The following is an 18,644-nucleotide window of genomic DNA, read 5'->3' as shown; positions in this document are numbered from 1 at the left end:
TTAAAACAACTATGACTAAAGTGGAAAGGGTTCTAATGAATAAAGTAGGACAGCATGCAAGAACAGATGGGCAATGTAAACAGAGAAATGGATGTTCTAAGAAAGAACTAAAAATAAAGCTAGAAATAAAAAAACAACATAACAGAAATAAAGAATGCCTCTGATAGGCTTATTAGTAGACTGGGCATGGCTATGTAATGAGTCTATGAGTGATAGCATATATTGATAGAATCCTCAAAAACCTATACATTCAATCTTATATAGTATTAGTCTAAACCCATAGACTGTGCAACAGCAAGAGTGAACCCTAAGTAAGATAAACTATGTATTTAGGTGATTATGACATGTCAATGCAGGTTCATCCTTGATAAAAACAAACAAATTAATTAATTAACTAATTAACTAATTAATTAAAAAGTACCACCGTGTTTCCCCCAGAATAAGACCTAGCTGGAAAATCAGTTCTAATGTGTCTTTTGGAGCAAAAATTAATATAGGACCCGGTCTTATTTTACTATAATATAATATAATACCGAGTCTCATATAAGAGAAGACCAGGTCTTATATTAACTTTTGCTCCAAAAGATGCATTAGAGCTGATGGTCTTACTAAGTCTTACTTTTCCTACTTTCGGAGAAAGACGGTACTGTAATGAGTGATGTTGATAATGGGAGAAACTACGCATATGTAGGGGCAGTGGGTATATGGGGAAACTCTGTACCTTCTCAATTTCTTGGAAACTTAAAACTGCTCCAGAAAAGTGAACAACTGATAAACACCAAAAAAATAAAATTAAATTAAAATAGGAAATTGCGTAAAACACACTAATAATTTGCCCAACGTTTATTCTTCCTAGGTATGGTCTATGTAGCTACAAGCCTATTAATTAGCCTTTTCGAAACACTGCACCTTCATTATAAATATCACACATAATCATTCTTTTAGTGTCGACTCAAAATACTGAATAGCTTGATACTTTCATTTAGCCAGTACGTCTCTTATATTGCCAGTTAATATATTCCCTTGCTTTTGTTTTTTCCTACATGAATTTCAGCTCTTTTTCTTTTCCTGTTCTTCATTTCATGCAAGAGTATACAATGTCTACGAACACGTTTTCTTAACCTTAATCTTTCTTATTTAAAATATAACCTACAGGGTATTAGATAAATTAATTTTCCAAAGCCCACTTCATCAAGACCCAAATCAATTAAAATTTTTAGACATGTCTACTCCTGGGAAGATAATATCTGAACTTTTTGTCTATCGCAATATCTGAAACCAGATGATTTTTTTTAAATTCTACATTATTTCCAGTTCTTTATTTAATTTCAAGCCTGACATGTAACTTCTTATGTGTATAAACTACTCTCCCATTAATATATAATTCCAAATCATGGCTAGGTGATTATACTTTATTAAATTTTCCTCCCTAGTGACTAGTACATTGCTATATACATATAGGTCTATCAGTAAACATTTATTGAATTAAGGAATTAGTATGTTTAGAAAAGAATCTTTCTAAATAGGTTTGACTATTAATGGCGAACAATAAAAGCTAAATTTTAGAGTGTGAAAATATAATGTAAGGGAGATGTACTTGTTTAAAATTGCAAACAGACTTAAAGTTAGAAGGACTCAAGTGGGTTGAGACCACAGTAGAGACCACTGCCTCTTGGAATGAAAGTGCAAAATATTAATGAAATTCTATGTCATTTCCAGTTAAGAAGTTTCATTTTCAAGAAATCCTTTCAAAAGCACATTTCCTTATTTTAAGTCTCAAAAATACTTCAGTATGATTACACAAAGTTTAAAAATTATTAAACCATCCCTTAGCATTCTGCTTTCCATAATTCCTTTAGACCAGTGTTTCTCAAACTCTGATATACATTCACATCTCCAGGGGCTCTTGTTAAATATCTACAGTGTGTGATCAAAAACTACGGTGAATATTTAAATAAAACAAAAATATTACAGTAAAAAACACTTTGCCATTAACCCCCCTCAAAATACTGCTCCTCACTTCAAACACACTTATCCCATCATTCTTGCCACTTTCTGAAGTAGTTCTGGAAGTTTGCTTTCGTGAGTGTCTTTACTTCATCCTTCATCATGACAACGCTCTGTGTCATGTATCACACATCACTTCTGGTATGGCAATTTCTGTCAAATAAAATCATTACAGTGTGTCCTCATCCACCTTATTCACCAGATCTGGCACTTTGTGACTTCTGGCTCTTCTCCAAAATCAAATGACCATGAAAGGAAAACGTTTTGAATAGATTCAGTACATTAAGGCAGCCATGACAGTGCAACTAAAGACACTCACAAAAGAGGACTTCCAGAACTGCTTCAGAAAGTGGCAAGAAAGATGGGATAACTGTATTCAAAGTGAGAGGGAGTATTTTTGGGGGAATTATTGGCAATGTGTCTTTTACTGTAATTTATTTATTTATTTATTTAAACATTCACCATATTTTGTGATCACACCTATGTTCTAATTCAGCAAGTATGGCGTGGGGTACAAGATTCTGCATTTCTAACAAATTCCCTGTAATGCCAATGAGGCTTGACCACAAACTCCGAAGAGCAAAGCTGTAGACCTCTAAACCTAAAATAATCTTCAGAATGTTTTTACGACTTTTTCTGTTTAGTACCTCACAGCTCAGGTATATAGCCTATTATACCGATGGGAAAATAAAATATAAGGTGACTACTGTGGGAAGATCAGAACATTATTTCTAAATAATCAGACTTTTTCCAGAATTTTCCTTTTTTTTTTTTTAACCAGAAGAAGCCATCTGATTCGAGTCAGTCCACATTACAGCAATTATTCTCCTGATTATACTACAAACTGCATTTTCCTTTACATGTACATTTTAATGCATTTGTCTCACTGAATCTTATTTTATTTTTACAATCACAGAAATTCCATTGTTCTTCTGAAATACTTATCACAACCATTTTTTTCCATAATGTACTAATTTTATTATATAGAATGCCAAGAACGATCATAGAATATAATATAATAGGCATTTTGGCACATCTGAGTTATTAATTAAGTCTCCACACATCACAGGTGATCAATTAAGCTGCAATCCACCCTTGGTTAATAAAAGGAATTAGTCATTCTTCAGTCAGTTGATTATGTTGATTAAGATCTTAATGTACCAAAGCTTTTTTCTTTAATTTTATCATTTATTATAGTAATAGAAAATGCTAATGATTATTGAGACCAAACTTAAGCCTCTATGGATGAACAATTTTAATCCTTTTAGAGTTTCACAGTACCAATAGAGTCTAATGAAATTTCAACAGTAAGAAATAAAGGTACATTTTTTCAGGTGTGTTTATATGATTAAAATGAACCAGTGAATACTAAATACTTTCTTTTATGTGTTGATACCATTTTATACATCCAGTGTAAAGCACTATGTGAGATAATTGAATAAAAGCATTACACTAAGGATTCAAATAATATGAGTCCATATGCTTGATCATATTTTCCAGGAGTTCATTACACATTACCTGCTGTGCTCTAATGTGACAGAAAATATATAATTCTATATTTAATATTTATCACTCCATTTTAAGTATGCATTTGCATATGAATCTGTTTAGACTTTAAAGCAGAGTCTTATGTCATGCATTCAAAGTTACTAATACTGGGATTTGCATAAAATATTCAATAAATATTTTTAATTTGATTGAATATTGTAATTCATTCTGAAATACTTCAATGAGAAGGAAATTTGTTTCCTTCCCCTAAGAAAACACAACATCATGTCAAGGATCATTTACACCACTTTTTGCTTATACCCTATTTATATACAACATCACAGAACTCACACAAGATGTTAGTCAAAAAGGCAATCAATACATCATAGCTGAATGAAACAGCAACACAAAAGTTTGCTAATTTCAGATAAGTTATCATGTATTGCTTAGGATGGTTACCAATGTAGAGAGAATTCCAAGAACTTCTGATCCTTGTTCTTCTTCTCAGATTAAAATTCCCTTTCAAGCAAAACCATTTGATATGAATTTTATTTTCCAGGAATGTGACCTGTACACAAACCAGTAATATATTTTTCCAGTTATACTATGTGGTAACATCATAACATGATAATTTGCAAAACCAAATATAACCCATATAAGTTTGGGGTGGTGGGTGGATAAAAACATATGGCAGGGATAAAGAGAAGCATTCGTAAGAGAGACACATAACTTGGTGTGGCCATTTTCTTTAAAATTCCTGCCAATAGGCTAAAAAATGGCACCCAAGTGTTCTTGCTACTTTCTCAGCAGCCTTTTTAAACTTCAGTGGTGAACGCGACAGTCCCAGATGTAACTTGATTCATGATCAAGTTGGCCCTGCTAATACAGCTGTGACATTACACCTGCGGTTCCTGGAAGTCTCATTCTACTGTGGCCAGGATTTATTTCATTATGTGGAAATTGGTAGCAAGAATACTCTCAGTAAGAACACTCTCCTAACTCAAAGATGTTAAGATAAAAGCCATCTGGTACCCAATTTTCTTTGATCCAGGACTTGAAATACTTCTGAAAATCAATGAAGAGATGGGGAGAGAGAGCTTGGAAGTTTTATTAGCATTAGGTTGGTGCAAAGGTAATTGTGGTTTTTGCAATCATTTGTAACCTTTTAAACTGCCATTATTTTTGCACCAACCTAATAATTCCTACCCAAGATGGGGTGTCATTCCACATTTAATGCATTATTAGTAGAACGGTAAGAAAAAAAATCCCATAGCTGAAAGAAAGAACCCGTTAAAGATAATTTCCAAAGTTACTCCTATGAATACCTTCTGTGCATATACTAATAAATAGTATGTAAACAATCACTATATACTTTAGAATGGTCTGCTATGTGAATGTGTAGAACACGCACTAAATTACGATTAACTGTATTGCAAAATGTGTTGTTGCTGTTATACCTGTAAGGCTAATATACGTGACATTCATTTGTGGAAAAAATAGTCAAGGTATAAACATGTAGATATATTATTGGCCGTTAAAAATCTACTTAAAATTATGAACATAGTTATTACATGAGAATAAACACAGTGATCGTAAGACAGATCTTTGTGTCATGCATTTATGAGATGGTCAAGCTTAAATAAAAGCAGAAAATTTTATCAGCACCATTTTTTAATTCTAATTATGCTTCAATATTTGCACAATACTAAAAAGCCCATTTGTAGATATCCTATCTTATCTCTATGTGGAGGCCTATTACCTAAAAAAGGATTAACTCCTAAAGTATGTATCTGCAGCTGAAATGTACAATTAGAATATCATTGTGTTAGTTAAATTTCATCTTTTTGAGAGCATAAAGGGACTAGATTGTAATTTACTTTCTACTTTTCATAATGCTTTGGCTCAGTGCTAAATAGTACTTTCATACAAGTTTTCAACTGAACTAAAAAGATAAACCACGGCTTATTTCTTTATTTTTTAATATTTATTTATTTTAACTCTGAAAGGTATCAGTACCTAAGTATAGACTCTAGACTAAAACATACTTTTAGTTTTGTAAATACTTCGAGAATTAGGGTATATTATAATGAGGCACCCCAATGAACTAGTTGTGTATCGTTGTATGTGTGTGATTTTTCTTTCGCACATCTCAGTGCAGTGGGTTTAGCATTTTCATTTTATAAATGGGATCATTGAGGCTCAGACGTGTTCTTTCAGCAACATTTATGGAATACTGTATTTTGCTATACGGAAGTGAACAATACTGAAGTGACTCTCAATACCTACGAATTGACAGTGAGAACTGCAAAAAGAGCATCTAATGCAAACATAGGTGGCCTAAGGCATCTTTTGGGAGGAAATCATGTCCCAGATAACACTCAAGTAAGAGGACCCATTGTGTGTGTATGCGTGTTGTATGCAGATAAGTGAAGGAGTTAAACTGAGGTCTGGCAACACAAGAGGATGGAATTGTGTTCCTTCAGTTGGAATAATGGATCATGAGTATGTAATGAGCAGGGAAAAGAATGTGCAAAGCTGAACGGGGGGTGGGGGGAGAGCATATGCGTTGGCAGAAGGAAATGATTTCATTTTTATTGTATAACACAATCTAAGATGACGAAGCTCAAACCTAAATTTAGGGCCAGATCTGTTAAAAAATGGAGCCCAAATTGTTTAATCCTTCAGCCACAATTTTCTGTCTTAGCCAGGGCTGTGTTGTAACTTTCATGGACCCAGGCAGTTTGCCTTCGTGGCTTATATTTTGTAATTCCATTCACATAAAAACACACATATTATTATTATATATTAAAGTGTTATCTTTGTCCTGAAAGATCATTTTTTCCCCTCTGATTTTTAAAGACATTAACACACTTTCCCTAAAAATATTGAAGGCCTAAGCTCTGTGCCTACTCTGCCTAATGGAGGAATTGGCCCTGCCCGTAGCAGCAAGCATATTATCAAGTACTTTTGAACTTAGCTTCAGAAATAAACTTTTTGTCCTGCTACTTCATCTGACAGATAAGAAAACAGTCTCAAGAATAATAGTATATGATGTGCTCAGTCTGAAAAAGTTAGTGTGATAATTACCGTGTTCCCCCAAAAATGAGACCTAGCTGGACCATCACCTCTAATGAGTCTTTTGGAGCAAAAATTAATATAAGATCCAGTCTTATATCATATTATATAAGACCCAGTATTATATGATATTGTACTGTATTATATTATGTTATGTTATGTTATATTATACTTATACTATACTATATTATACCCGGTCTCATATTAAAATAAGACCTGCTCTTATATTAAAATAAGACCTGCTCTTATATTAAAATAAGACCTGCTCTTATATTAATTTTTGCTCCAAAAGACACATAAGAGCTGATGGTGCGACTAGGTCTTATTTTCAGGGAAACATGGTAGAAATATAACTCATGTCACCAGATTCCCCTTGTACTGTTCTGAAATGTCCTGCATAATTTAATAATGAATCAATGCTATTATGATTAAAACATACACTCCAATGCTCTTATCTAGAAGACATCCGTGTGAGCTTCCAGTTTGCAGAGCACAAATAAGATGGACCCACTGGGCGCGGGTCCCCCATTTCTGACATGTGGGAAGTATATGACCTAGAGTTCACGGAAGTATTTGGACACCTACAGTAAGGTTATAGATTAAAAAAATATTTATTAAAAATGGTAATGAAAATGTGTTTGGGCATGTAAATGCCACAGATTGCTTTTGACTTAAAACGTATCATTGACATATTGAATTATAAGTATAAATTTACCATTCAAGTCCCCTTGAGAACCAAGATTCATTAGTTTTTTTTTTTCTTCTAAGAATCGCTTTGAAGGGAAATATGGAATTGGTTAAGGTTGTAAATTAGTTAATAAAGAAAGGATTTTAAAAATTTCCTTAATAAGTGTGACCACATTTAGTGGTTTGTGCCCCCTTTGCTCCCTATACTCACTAACTCACAAACCCAGCCTGGCCTGACCACTATCAACGCCCTGCTAAGCCGCTTGGAATTCCATCTGAAATACAGCTTTGAATCTTTCATGTTATGTACCCCCACAATTTTTTTTTGTGGTTTTTTTTTTTTGCCTTTTAATTGTTTTTAATACTCAGGACAGCTTTATTTTTAAAAATTTCTCTTTCTGACTCTGTGCTTGCAACTTCAACACTTTCACAATGATTTTCCTTCCGCTGCTCGATAAGGAAAGCACGCTTGATCCCGTCACGGCCACATTTAGCACACATGGCTCCACCACAGGCCCTGCTGACATGGTTTTCCGTTTCAGACAACCTCGTTAGAACTTGAGGTCTCACAGCAGGAGCTCCGCGAAGTCGGCCTGGGCACACACCACAGGCAGATTTTGCCGCTTTCCCAAACTCTTTGGTGTAAAGGTAAATGATTGTATTGCCAGGGGTTTGGGACAGCCTAGCTTAGTTAGAAGCTGTACTGCAGGACGGCTTCTGACCGTATGGCAAATGCTGGACCATACTGAATGCCCCACGCCAACTCAAAGACTGCAGGTGAGAGATGCCGGCTCCCGTATCCCCGGATGGTGGCCAATTGTAAAGGGACAAGAAATTTTGATTTTCATGTATGTGTATCTAACTTTCTTTCTTTCTTTTTTTTTTTTTTTTGTAGTTCAAACATCAGTGGGGAAATCATTACTTTCATCTTTAACCTTTACAAAGCAGTAGAGTCTATAAATAAGTGTGCTTCACTAAATCACTTGGTGCCTAAATCTAGCATACTACAAAAACAAAACAAACAAAAAACAACAGAATTTTACATTTCTTGGAGGAAGTAAAATTTGTAAGCTTTCAGACATTAAAAGAGATTATGCATTGGTTCTTGAGACAATTATATACTTGACCCATATTCAATTCACAGTCACTGTGGGAACTGGAAAAATGGATCCTTTCAGTAAGAATTTTGCGGGTTAGGATCAGTGCAAGAAACAAATTCTGGAATATTAAGACACAATCTATAAAATGCAACTCACTGAGTTAACTGCAAACTGCTATTTCAAGTAGAGCACCGCTCACATATGCTAGCTCCCTTGGATAGATGCTCTTTATATACCTCCCCCATGTACATGATGCCTTCCAAATTTCTGCATGGGGATACTTATCACATGATTTTACATCCTGATTTCTTGACTATTCCTACAAACACGTATTTGGCATCTTGAGGAAAGGCATCTTTTTATCCCTGTGTGTGTGTGTGTGTGTGTGTGTGTGTGTGTTAAGTAGAGGAAGTATTATTATATAGCATGAATTTCCATTTGAGGGCATTTTAACTTATTTTCCTGCCTCCTAACACCTACTAGGAAGATGGAATCCTAGCTACCTGTGGGTGGGGAGGTGGGCTAAGGGTGCACAGAAAATAAATTAACATTTTATTTAGATTGAGTTTTCTCACTTTCTTTCTCCCGTAGGTAAGCTATGGAATGAAAATAAAGAGTCATAAAAGAAGGGCTATATCTCAAGTCTGAATTTTCTGGAACGGAAGCCGCCTGTATTCATTCAAGATTTTCCTGATTTTTTTTTTTTTTTTTGGTAAATATGTCTATTGATCACTTCCATAACTTATTTTGGATTACAGCAGTTTTATTTCATAATAAAACTCTAAATCCTACCTGAGGTTTTGTTTTTTAATAGGAGTTCGGACAACTACCAGGGAAGAAATAGGACATCTGTGGGATATCCACAGTGTGACAATAAGGAAGTATAGGACTTCATATAACTAGAGGTATCAGTTTCTGCCCTTCTCAGCTTTAACTGTAAAAACCATTCAGTTCAGCCTGCACCTTTTGTCTTTGGATTCTAATGTAAATCAAGCAGAACATATTTATATATCTACACAAACACACACACACACACACACTCAGGCCCACACCTCTAATACTGAATTTAACTTAAAGCATAGAAGAACAAAACTACATAGCAGTGGGAAAAGGATGATAAAACTGCATGAGAACACACACACACACACACACACACACACACACACACACACAATATCACTTAAGATCATGAAGATTATAGTGGTTTTCCCCCAAATATTTAATATGTCTGTTGTGTAGTACAAACATACATTTTAAGTTTGTAATTATAAAGTGTGATCACAAAATCACAGTTGAAAAGAAAATGTACAATTCAAAGAAACTAACAAACATTGGTAACTAACCAAAACCAGTTTTACTATACTTGCCAAAGTCTGTGCAGATAAGGTCTATGAACATAAAGAACAAGATTCTAATTTTTTTTTTAATTTGATTAGCTGGATTTATTATCAGGAAAAATGGATAATAAGAATATGATAAACTATAATAAGCTTACCAAAAAGGATAATAAGAATATGATAAACTGTAAGCTTACAATAAGTTGCATTATATTTTTATAGTTAATTATGAGAATAAGTAATTTTCTTCCAAATACTAGGAAGCTTTGTATCCTAGCTTGTAAGCTACCAGAATGGATAACAAAGTACAAACTGATGACAGACCTTCTTAAAAAAAAATTAATTTGGAATAGAAAGATAGATATGGGTTGAAAGTAAAAGAAAGTAAAATATTTAACATGCAAACACTATAAAAATCTGGACTAGCTAAATAAATGTCAGATAAAGTAGACTTCAGAACAAGAAATATTACCAGAAATAAAGACATTATACAATAAGGGCCAATTCACATAAAAATGCAACAATCATAAATGAGTCAAAGAGCTTCAACATAAATTAAGCAAAAATTGATAGACAGAAAGGAGAAATTAAAAAATCAACAATCACACAATTAACAACAGGCATCTTCAACAATTCTATCAACAATATCAGAGTATGCATTCTTTTCAAGTAGACATATGAGCTGCAATAAGAAGACACTATTCTAAGCCATAGAAAAAGTGAGTATATTTAAAAAGACTGAAATCATACATTTCTCTGACTATAACAGATTTAAATTAGTAACTAATAAGAGAGAGATCTGAAAACTCAATATATATTTGAAAATTAAACAACTTTTAGATGGCCCATGGGTCAAAGAAAAGGCACAAAATAAATTAGAATATATTTCAAATTGAAAAAAAATATGCTTCAAAATTTGTGGGATGTAGCTAAAGAAGTTCTTAGAAGGAAATTTATAACATTAAATACCAATTTCAGTAAAAAGAAACATGTCAAATCAATTATCTAAGCTTTTCCTTTAAAAGACAATTATGAGAAATTAATCCCAATTCAAAGATTCATAGGCATATATATAGGCATAAAATAAATGCATATCTATCTATCTATCTATCTATCTATCTATATGTATATATATATATATATATATATATCATTACATATATGAATTTTATAAGAAATATCATTAATGAAATGAAAAGACAAGACATGAACTTGGAGAAAATAACTGCAAACACAGACTCATAAAGAATGTATTCATATTACATTGAAATATGCAACTCAATCATTAAAAACAGACAACCCATTAAAAATAGGCAAAAGACTTAAAAGACATATAACAACAAATATATATATTTATATATATATATATATATATATATATATATATATATATATATATATATATATATGGCAAAAAAGCACATAAAACTGTGACCAACACCATTCACCAGTGGAATGAAAATCTGAAAATTAAAACCACAATGTATACCACTACATTATATTAAAACAGCTAAAATAAAAGTTTGAAAAGACATTACCAAGTGCTGGTGAGGATGCGGAGCAAATGAAATTTGGAGTCTTGATGGTGGGAATGCAACATATTATAGCTACTTTAGAAAACAAACTGCAGTTACTTAAAATGTAACATATAAACTTAACATTTGACACATAACATTGCTATCCTAGGGATTTGTCCAGGAAAAATAAAAACATTTGTTCACATAAAGCCATATTTAAATGGTTTTACCCACATAATTCATTATTCATTATCATCAAAAACTGGAAACAATCCAAATGTCCTCAGATGAGCAAATGGAAAAACAAGCATTGGTGCACTCATACAACGGCATGCTCCTTATCAATAAAAACATAGGAACTATTTATACATGCAATATGGATCAATCTCAAGTGCATTATGATAAGTGGAAGAAACCACTCTAAATCATATACAGTGTAATGTATCCATTTGCGTCACATTCTTGAAAAAGTAAAAGTATAAGGAAGCAAAACACAATAGATGACTGGTTGCCAGAGCCTAATCCCCACAAAGTGACATGAGGGAATTTTTGCACGGAGATGGAAACATTCTCTGTCTTACCTGTGATGGTGGTTATAAGATTGTATACATTTGTCAAAAATTATAGAATTTTACACTAGAGAAGATTAAATACTGTGTATAAATTATACCTTCTTACAAATGGCCAACAGGCATATGAACAGATACTCAACATCACTAATCCTCAGGGGAATGCAAATCCAAACCCCTATGGGATCTCACCTCACACCTGTAAGGATTGCTATTATATACAAGGATAAACGTCGTTTTTAAAAAAGCATATTTACCTTCATTCTACTTTCCTTTATCAAATATTAAATATTTTAATAATTAAAAGCACTTTAAAATGTGTACTTTTATGAGTTACTGAGGATACAGATACTAAAAATGTGTACTTCTATAAATTATTGAGGAAACAAAAACTACCACATACTATTTATAAATCCAAATATGCAGTATCCAGGAAAGGGTTATCATTTTGCTGTTGTATTCAGACCCATAGATCCTTTCCTCGACTCTGAGACCTTGAAAAACATGTCCTAAGATACATGCCCAACATTGTTATCTGTTATTCTATAATCCTAGCTAGTTATCAGTTGTCAAAAACAACAGACTAAACCTAACAACTAACCATGTGCCAAATATCTTTAAAAAAAAAAAAAAAAAAAACTACAAAATCTCATCAGGACTTGATATCCTCAGTTTGATCTGGACACTCAAAGTTTCAGAAAACAGGGAGTCAGTGCAGTCGTGCATAAAATACTAGGGCTCAGAAAGCCTGCACCTGCTTAGAGGAGCGTGTGATTTAATAAAGAGTTCATAGATGTCAGCATGCTGGCTCATCACACTTGTGTTGGTGTGGAAGCCTGCAGCCCACGCTCCTACTGCTAATTAGATGACTGAAGTAAGATGACACTTTCCCTTGGAGACAGACACAAAGGTGGGAAAGTTATTGTCAGAGGGATTTAGCCATACAGTATCTGATGGAACAGAACAGAAATAGGCAAGGACACACATTAGAAAAAGCCAACTAAGAAAACAAACTCGACAGAGTTGCATTATTTACCAGAAAAGTTATGAAAGACATCAACAAGTTTCTCTTGTTCCCATTTTTTTCATACACAGATTTCCAATATTAATTATAAATAGGGAATAATGTTTCTGTGACTTATATGCTAGGCTTTGTAACGATCCCTTGTAAATCCCAGAGAAATTCAAGAGCTATGAGTTAGAATTCCAAATACTGTATTTTACACATTATTGTCTAGGGATGCCCGTTACTTATACCTATTAAAATTATATCTGAAAAAGTAAAATTAATGATTTCTCAAAAGAAGTTGAATTATGTATTATTCACAGAGCTACCAAGGATTTTTCATGAGATCATACAAATGAAAGTTCTGCTCATATTGAAGCAAAAGCAAATATTCACTTTTATGATTTTCATAAGTGTTTTATTACAACTTTAAATATTTTACCTCTTAGCCTGACCTAAATATTAAAGATTACCTGAAGATTAATAAAAAATATATATTAACTCAGTTTTATTGTAAAATAATTTTATATTTTAAAGCAGTTTCTGGATTTTTTTTTTTTTTTTTAAACATCAACCTGGACATTTTAGCTCCCTGACAATGTTTTAAATCCTCAATTTGCTATGAAAATATCCTGGACAAGAAATGTTAATATTAGGAGAAAGGGCATAGTGCACGTGAGATGATATTTTGTATATTTTAAACATAACATAGACATACTCTTACAAAATTAAATAAACTGCAAACAGAATGATCACATTTTAAACCAATGGTAATGAGAAAAGATAAGGAGCAGTAATGGATTCTATTGGAAACTGAGCCATCTCTCCTAACTTTTCTGACTCTATTTGTCAACACAGTGTGTGTTCTCCTTAATGGCTTGATTTATAGTCATATGGTGCATAATGACATTTCGGTCAATGACAAACCCTATCTATAATAGGATCTATCAGATTGTAATGGAGCTGAAAAATCCCCATTGCTTGGTGATATCATAGCCATTATAATGTCATTGAGCAAAGCATTACAACCATGTTGGGGGTGATGCTGGTGTAAACAAACCTACTGAGCTGCCAGTCAGATAAAAGTATAACACATACAATTAGACACAATTCAGAATACTTGAGAATGATAATAAAAGACGATGTTACTGATTTATGGATGTACTCTACTATACTTTTATTGTTGTTTTAGAGTGTACTCTTTCTAAGTATAACAAAAGGTTTTTTTTTGTTTTTGTTTGTTTGTTTGTTTGTTTGTTTGTTTTATAGTACAACTGCATGCCTTATTACGTAGGCAGCAGCTTCATACCTCCAGGGTTTCCTGCATTTCTTGAATGCATCATTTTCTCTTGTACTGATTTGATCTTGTGTTGTTCTGTACAGTAACATGCTGCACAGGCTTGTGGCCTAGGAGCCATAGGTTATACGGTGGAGCCTAGGTGTGCAGTAGGCTGTACCATCCAGGTTTGCGTAAGTGCACTATATGATATTTGTACGACAAAATCACCTGAGGACGCATTTCTCAGAATGTATCCCAGTCACTAAGTGGCACATGATTGTACTTATGCTCTGAATATTTTACCACAAGATTTCAGAATATAACATAATAGTGCAAATTACATTGTCCCACTATTTCAGTGAAAATAAACCATTAAAATTTTATCATCCCATCACTTAATTAATCCAGTCAATGAACAACTATTTAATAGTTAGTATAAACCAGATACTGTGATATATAATCAGGATCTAAAGGTACAACAATGACCTTAAATAAGCTCACAATTCGCCTCAGAGAAATAGAGATGATATTAACAATATAAACAGAATCAGTAGACTTTTAAAAGTGATTCAAATTTGTGCATTTAAAATTTTTCCCTTCACACATTTTGCTCATTGTTACATCCCAACTGATTTAACAGTATTCTTTGGGCTGGAGATTTTGGGTGTTAGGTTGCAAGAGCGAGGATAGAAAAAAAGTTGTGATCACTTAGCACTGAGTTTCAAATTGTATTTTCTTCAGTGGAATAAATGCCCTGAAAGTCAGTAACTCTTGAATTTGTAAGGCTTTACCAAGAACCTCAGTATAAAGAGAATTAAGGACAAAATGTAGACTCCCTACCCCATTGGAAAGGGGAAAACCACTATGAGTTCTGAAGAAGGGCTCTCAGGAAAAGAAATTGAGTGACAAGTGGTCAAAGAGGGTCAGTCTCCATCCCGGCTTCTGACACTCGCTTTCTGTTTCATGCCTCTAGTTGACATCCGTAAGGCTTGGCTGAGGGGTGGGGAGGAAAAGTCAGTGGCACAGGCTGAGTGGCAGATAGAAATGCTGATGAATGTGTCTGACTGGCTATTCTTAAGGGCTGCCTCAGCAAGCACCATACAATTGAGCAGGTTCTGAGGAAGCCACTTGTGAACCAGAGCAAACACCAGAAGACAAGAAAGACGGACCACAGGCTTCAGCAGCAGATGACCACAGGACACAACTACAAATTATTAAGTCACATACACCGCATCAGAGGCCCACACAGCTTTGGGGGTATCTCCTAAAATGATCACCCCTCAAATGATTATGCTGTAGGTTTTCAGGTATTAGCCACATTGCAACAGAGACCGACAGGAATGCAAAAGACCAGGAGCCACCACTGTGAGGCCAGGTGAGCTTCCCTGCAAGGTGTTGGCTTCTGCTTTTCCGCACTCAACTGCAGGGACATTCCCCTAACCTGGCATGAGGCTTCCTCATCACTGCTGATGGTCTCCTAATTCCTGGGTCAGCTGGCTTTGTCTCCATGGTCAGGAGCCCATCAGGATTACGTACAATGCTGCTCCCTTCACTTCTTCCCGTACCAGTCCCAGAATTCAGGTGATAACATCCGGTAACCATGATAATGAAAGACAGAGGTGCAGAGCAGAGGAGTGGGGAGGGGAACCCTATAAGTGTTATCAACATGGGGGTGCTGGACCCAGGAATATTCCATATTAATACATAGACACTGGACATGTTTGACTAGTTCATCCTTGCTTGCAGAGCCTAATTTAATCTTGAGAGAGTTCTGAAAAATTAACTTCTATATATAACCAATTATTATGTGCCAACCACTAAGCAAGGTACTTTTACAGGTGCTAAGTTAATTCTTAAAATACCGTGAATTAAATTTCTAATTATATAAGTGGGAGAAAATAAGTCAAAAAATTCTTAAGATGTATGTGTTGGGCTATAGAAAATAGCATCATATTAAATAGCTTCTTAAATATAAGTTGAATTATTTAATCTTGATTTCAATAAAGAGTAGTTTTATAGTCCATTTAAAACTTGTATTGACTAGGGTCATCTGTATTTTTACTTCCATTATGCTAATTGTATTTGATTAAATTTAGAGATAGATGTTTAAATATTCATGTGTTTTTCATATTATAAATATGAATGTTTCACCTCTATTTCAAAAAATAGCTATGAATAAAACATTTCCTCTGAATGGCAATGTTAAGTAGCTCTATCAAATGGAATTATGAACTCTGAACACAGAGATTATATATTGATTTAATTTATTTCTGGTGAAATCTTTATACTAACACTAATAAGTATTTCCTGGCAATAGTCTCATCCTCAGTATTTTATTTTCCTCAGTTCAAATCTTCATAAAGATTTTAAGTGCCTTGTACTTATGTGCTTTTAGATGGTAGGGAAGAGAGTGAGAAATAATAAAGAGGTAAAGAAATGCAAACGAACATGTGAGAGAGTGCTGGAGAAAGAAGGGATGTTTAACTGATCTCCTAAGAATATTAACAATTGCTCCTGTGTTGTCACCTATATTTAGTAAAACATAATAGGAAAAAAGGGGGCCTCTGCAGAACCAACATTAGCTGAGTGACTATTATAAACCAGACATATTTCTATATAGTTTAAACATTGTATCCTATTTTAGATTATTTACTGATCTGGGAAAGGACTAGTTACTTAGTTTTTTATCCCTAGGATATAGCATGGATCCTTGTATATATAGTCATTCAACAAATTCTTGGAAAGTAATGTATTTTTCTCTCACAGGATACCCACAACTAGATCATATTAGGTATCAATCCCATTTAATTGATAAATCATATAAGACTGAGGAATTAATCTGTCTAATGCAGCATAGCTAGTAACTAAACTAGGATTCTAAAAGTCTTTCCTTCCTCTTTATGATGCTATCTTCTAACAATAGCCTTTTCGCAACTTGTCAAAAAACAAACAAAAAAAAAATATAGGCCATAGGAGAGAAAATAAAAAAAAAGATCACTAGAAAAGTTGTTTAAAAATTTATGTCTCCTATTTTTCACAGTTGATTTTTATTCATAATTGTGGTAGGTATATATCTAAATGGTTCCAATGATCTCTCCCTTCCTGGTATTTACACCCATGTGTACCCCCTTCCTCTTGAATGTGGGCTGGCCTAGTTACTTTCTCCTAAGACAATACCGAAAAGGTGGAGGTATATTAATATATTCCAACGATGGTGAATTACATCTTTCTCGCGGACTCTATTGCCTTCTCTGCATAATTGCATAAACAAGCTGCCATGTTGGAAAGAATCATAGGACAAGGCACTGACCCTGGCCCATGGCCAACATCCATCAAGGAACTGAAGCATTCATTCCCCCAAGGAGTCATCTATTCAGTCCCTCTCATGATACCTGGATTGCAACCTGTGAAAGAGTCTAAAGCAGCAACCCAGCTAAGTCATATCTGGATTCATAACCCACAGCCAGTGTTTTTAATAATAAATGTTTGTGGTTTTTAAGCAGCTAAATTTTGTGATTTTTTTGCACATTAATATATAATAATACAATAATATCCAAAAAATAATTTTATAAAATATTATATGTCTAGATAAAACTATCTGTTTTTTATGATCATACAAATATATGTAGAAAAGGAACAAAGTGTCTTAGAGGCATGCTGGAAATAAGCAGAGTTGCTTAAATTACAATAAATGCCATAATCCATGTGGTTTTAATTGTATTAAGGATTTTTTTACGGGAAAATTTTAAAAATCTGTACAAACTTTTTTCAGTGTAAACCCCATTTCTTATTGAGACAGGAAAAATCATAGGAAGTCAAGGACATGGGTGGAGGGGATTAAGGCAAAGACCATAACAAAGCTGGAGGAAATTAATAGCTAGCAAATAGATTCAAGCTACAGAGACCACCAAAACTGTCAGCTAGGTGTACTGCAGGGACGGGGAGCCAATCAGCTTACAGAGTCTGCCAAGATTGACTGGCCAGGTACAGGGGAGCCAATCAGCTTGCGGGGTCCGCCAAGATTGACTTCGGTACAGAAGAGCAATTAAGTTTGATTTGGAGTTATTATAGCTCCCAGCACAGCGCAGCCTGTGAGGCATTCCATTTCGGACCCTCTCTCTTAGAAGAACTTTTGTCTTGTGCCTGTTCTCTTATGCTTTTGCAATAAAAACTGCTCCTGCTTAAATCTTGCTTTGACTCTCCAGTCCGTCTCCTCATTCTTCGGGTACACGAGTCCACGAACTCTGGACACCAGACAACAGAATCCTATATCATTATGACCTTAACTCATCAATTCAAAAAGATGCATTTTTCCACATTTTACCATCTTTGAATGTAGAAAACATCTTTTCATTGATGACATGTTGAATGAAAAGTTTATTCTCTTACTGACACAAAATAACAATGCTTATACAACTGATGAACCACAACAATTAATTGTTAATGGTATAAATTTTCAATATTCTTCTTTTGTTCTTTAATATGGGAGTCAAAAACAAGGTTTATGAACACAATGGTCCTTAGAAATTCAGAAGTCAACTAAGGAAATATACAGCCCTCAAATGTATGCACGTATTTG

At 34.0% G+C, this 18,644-nt stretch overlaps 1 protein-coding gene and 1 pseudogene across 4 annotated transcripts in view; both read right to left on the bottom strand.

Annotated features, from left to right (window-relative positions):
* The window catches only part of CDH10 (cadherin 10), a 145,870-nt gene that overhangs the window by 90,803 nt on the left and 36,423 nt on the right, over positions 1-18,644 (bottom strand). The gene's annotated exons all lie outside the window — the stretch shown is intronic.
* LOC109456632 (large ribosomal subunit protein eL34) lies at positions 7,623-8,001 on the bottom strand (annotated as a pseudogene).

Source organism: Rhinolophus sinicus, linkage group LG03, assembly GCF_036562045.2.
Source record: "Rhinolophus sinicus isolate RSC01 linkage group LG03, ASM3656204v1, whole genome shotgun sequence".
Classification (NCBI taxonomy): domain Eukaryota; kingdom Metazoa; phylum Chordata; class Mammalia; order Chiroptera; family Rhinolophidae; genus Rhinolophus; species Rhinolophus sinicus.
This window is presented reverse-complemented; position numbering and strand designations above follow the sequence as displayed.